At 45.8% G+C, this 4583-nt stretch overlaps 1 pseudogene; it reads right to left on the bottom strand.

The window, feature by feature from the left end:
• Positions 1-822: 822 nt before the first annotated feature.
• Positions 823-1428, bottom strand: LOC142447178 (large ribosomal subunit protein bL35m pseudogene; annotated as a pseudogene).
• Between the last annotated feature and the right edge of the window lie 3155 nt (positions 1429-4583).

A 4583-nucleotide genomic window follows, 5' to 3' on the forward strand; every position in this document is an offset into this window, starting at 1 on the left:
TGGTCTTTCGATTTTCCTAGGAAGCTCATAGGACTGTGGAGAGGCTTCGGGGCCAGAGAAGCTGGGCAGGGGTTCCAGCCCTTTCATTTCCTTGTCTTTGTCAAGTTATTGACAAACTTGGGAACCTCCGTGTCCTCATCTGGAAAATGGTGGTCATAGAAACCCACCTCAGAGGACAAAGTAATGTTTGCAAAATACACAGAGCGGGGCACAATGGGGAGCGCTCAATCAATATGCTTCAGTAACTATCCAATCTATTTTCTTGTCTCCTCTGCTGCATTACAGTTTGGTGACCGCTGCAAATCACTTAGCCCTCCTGGTTTTAGTTTATGCATCTTTTAAAATGTTAGGGTCTGGAGGCCAGCTAAGCACACACTCTAAGATCACACCAGGTTTCAGGAATTGATTGTACAACTCTTCTTCTTCTTCTTCTTCTGCTGCTGCTGCTTCTGCTTCTTTTTTGAGAGGCAGAACCGTTTATTTCACGGATGTAGTAATCTGGTGGAAGACCTTAGATTTAAACACCCAGCTGTTTCAGTGGAGCACGTCTTGCCAGTGCTGTGGTTTTGTAGGTGGGCTACACAAATCTTTCTCTTGTTTACCAGGTCGGTCATCTATCTTGGGTATAGTCTTGTTTTTACCTTCCATATTGTGTTTACATCTAAATCTCTTTTTAAAAATTTTACATTTTTTCCCTCTGACCACCTCAAAGATGTCTACTCCATTAAGTTTTAATGTTGTTTAGACAGGATTACATGTATCAGCGGGTACAGTTTACATCATCAAGTTACACTCATTCATCTTTGCAAAGACATACACATAAAGGGCACACACTCAGCAGCTGGGAAACATCCCCACACCTCGGCTCTATGCTTTCAGGTTTGTGCGATCATGGTAGAGCTGGTAAGGATCATTAGCATACCAGTTTCTCCTCTTCCAGAAAGATGTCGTCATCTTATTTAAGAGTTTGCTCTGGGTTTTATTGCAGAAGACAAACTCTCTCAAGCGTCTCTTCCTTGCAGCTGTCTTTTCCCACAGCTTTTTCTTATAGCCGGCCTTCCTCCTTACCCAAAGGCCACAATGAAGTCGAAGAAACCGATACATGACCGCCTTGACAGTCTTTCTCTTTCCCTTTCTTAAACTGCAGTAAGTTAGAGTTCTGACTGGTAGCTTAAGGACACTAGGAAGCTAGGGACCCACCCTGTTGAGAATTGGTGCAGGCAGCTAGCACAGCAGGTTTCCCACAGGGGTCTGGGAGCAGAGGAAACAACTGGTGTTTGCAGCTGACTAAAATGTCCGGGGGGACAAGGCAGAGACAAGACACGCATTCTTGGCACAGTTTTGATAGGCCGAAGATGCCAAAATACTCAAGGGCCCTAAGAATCCTGAAGCGGCTCTCACGGCCCCGGCCAAGGCCCGGGACACCATGCCGCCAGCCACTTGCAGTATGGCAGCCGTGCCAAAATTTTACATTTAAATCTTGTTTTTATGTTTGCTTGTTTGTTTAAAAATTAAATACTCTTATTGGGGGCTCTTACAGCTCTTATCACAATCCATACATTCATCCATTGTGTGGAGCACATTTGGACATATGTTGCCATCATCCTTTTCAAGATTGTATAACTGTTTGTGTCCTTCTTTTTCAGCTACAAACTTCTCCAACCCTGGAGTCATAGCAGCTGGGGTGCGGTGTGGCCCACAGCTGAAAAACCTTTGAGCTGAGCCTGCAGTAATAGGGAAGAGGAGGGGAGGCAGTTCCTCAGCTGAGGGTCCTCAGGGCTGAGCACAGCCTGAATTCTTCCTGTCAGGCCAAGGAGGCTTGGCCCAAACTTTGCAAGTAGCTCTGAACCAGGAACCAATTCCGCGGTCAAGTCAGGTATGTCTGCCACATTACTATGACCGGGTGCCATTTTGGGGAAAAGCAGCATGAGGCAGGAACGACCAGCTCCATCACAAAAGACATTCTCTTACAAAACTGGGAAGTTTGAGGAGAGAGTTTATGCACACCTGCATAGAAGGGCTCAAATGATGAAGCGACGCGCCCCACCCCCTCCCTTTTTTTGGTCTACGTCTTCCTGGCTTTTTATTTTCCTCCTGCTTCTGAATATTTTATACCAGAAAGTTAGGAAGGCCCAAACTTATAACCTTGAGTTTACAATCCCATAGGAATCGAAAACTTCCCTGGACTAATGTACAATGCCACCTGTCATCATGATAGTATCATGCAGAATGGTTTTACTGCCCTGAACAGACCCTGTGTTCCACCTCCCTCCCCACCTCTCCCTCCCTCCCTCTGAACCTCTGGCAGCCATTGATCTTTTTCATGTCTCTATGCTTTTGCCTTTTCAATACTGTCATATAGTTGGAATCACACAGCATGTCCTTGAGACGGTTCCTTTCACTTAGTAATATTCATTACTCCTCCGGGTCTTTTGTACCTGGGGTTTTCCAAGATCTTGAAGGGAGTAGAAAGCCTCATCTTTCTGCCTTGGCGCACCCTGTGTTTCAAACGACTGACCTTGTGGTTAGCAGCTCCACCATCACCACGACACCACTCTTTGTTTCCAAGTACATGGCATGTCACAGAGCCAAACACACAGGTCTGCGGGGCTGGCAGCCAATGCAGCCAAGGGTCAAGTGGGCAAGGCAATGTCAGTGTCTGCCTCAGGGATAGGCATCATCATATGATTTTCCAAATGCTTTCTGCAAGATCACAAAGTGTCATCAGTCCTGTGTGCCTGCCCATCATCACAGCTGGTCCACCTTTACAAAGAAGCAATAATTCATTGTCTCTGATTTTGGACATTCTTTAACATTTTTGAGGTTCTGAGCAATCCTTTTCCTCCATGGGGGTCGCGGTGGATAAAGCAAATGGTCTTCCAGTGTCAGGAGTAGCATCGTCTCCATGGCACACAGCAGCATGAGATTGCATAAAGGGGGCAACTGGAGGCTCGCGTCCGAGGATACTTTCCCCTGCAACTTCTGTAAAGCCGTACTGCAGGGTGGCACATTGCGTCGAGATCGTTGATGTAGTGTTGTTTGATTGGCAGGTGAGCATTGTTTCCTGTTTGGTCCGCAGACCTATCGAGGTGAACTGTATTTTCTGTCGGTGATCGCGCTCCAAAGGAAGCCCTGGGCCTCTCAAACATCATTAATGCTGCAGGTGAGCAGGCATGCTCACTGCGCAGTGAGATGTGTTTAAAAGGCGATCAAGATGACCAATTTGTGGCTAGTGACCGAGTCAGCATGAAAAAATTAATCCAGTGCTAAAGAGGTAAATTCAAACAAACTAACAAAGACTCTTTGCGAACAAATGGCTAGTGTGTGTTCATTAATATTATAAAGTGAGAGTAGAAGGATTACATTAAAAAAATAGGTGATAGAGAGTTCTTTCCTGGACTGAATTCAGGTTATTTATGTGAGCAAAGACCCTCTCCACGTGGGGGTTTGTGAACTAGCAAAGAGGAGCCGGGAAGCAATAAGGACTGTGAAATGCAGCCTCAGAGCCTGAGTACTGCAGGACTGCCGGGAGTAGGACACCCAATACAACCTCTCTGGACCTCCATTCCATGATTTACAAGTGAGGAATTAAAGGAAAATATATGTGGAAATGATTCAAATCCATAATGTCATGAACCTTTGCTATTATTACATTTATGGATTTTGTTTTTTTCCCTGACCAGAGTAGCAGTTCCCCTTAGGCTCTGGCTTCAACTATCTCCATGAAGACTCTGAGCTAAGACCTGGCAGTCAGTGTCCTCCCAGCCTCCCTCTGTATGCTGCAGTCAGGCCTGGTGGTTTCTACTAAGTTCAGAGAACACAGGGGGATTTTGAAATAAAATTACCCATAGCTTTAGAAGGAAGGTTATAGATTTAAACTGTTTAGTTTAATACAAAACTGTTTAATACAAAACATTATCCATTCTTTAATTTTTAGCTCACAAAACTTTTTTTTACATTTTATTAGGGGCTCATACAACTCTTATCACAATCCATACATACACATACATCAATTGTATAAAGCACATCCGTACATTCTTTACCCTAATCACTCTCAAAGCATTTGCCCTCCACTTAAGCCCTTTGCATCAGGTCCTCTTTTTTTTCCCCTCCCTCCCCGCTTCCCCCTCCCTCATGTGCCCTTGATAATTTATAGATTGTTATTTTGTCATATCGTGCCCTATCCAGCGTCTCCCTTCCCCTTCTTTTCTGCCGTCCATCTCCCAGGGAGGAGGTCACATGTGGATCCTTGTAATCAGTTCCCCCTTTCCAACCCACTCACACTCTACTCTCCCAGTATCGCCCCTTACACCCCTGGTCCTGAAGGTATCATCCACCCTGGATTCCCTGTTCCTCCAGCTCCCATATGCACTAGTGTACAACCTTGGCCCTAGCCACTCCTGCAAAGTAGAATTCGGATCATGGTAGTTGGGGGGAGGAAGCATCCAGGATCTGGGGGAAAGCTGTGTTCTTCATCGTACTACATTGCACCTTGACTGACCCATCTCCTCTCCTAAATCCCTTTGTGAGGGGATCTCCAGTGGCCGACAAATGGGCTTTGGGCCTCCACTCTGCACTTCCCC

The sequence above is a fragment of the Tenrec ecaudatus genome, chromosome 4, assembly GCF_050624435.1.
Source record: "Tenrec ecaudatus isolate mTenEca1 chromosome 4, mTenEca1.hap1, whole genome shotgun sequence".
Classification (NCBI taxonomy): domain Eukaryota; kingdom Metazoa; phylum Chordata; class Mammalia; order Afrosoricida; family Tenrecidae; genus Tenrec; species Tenrec ecaudatus.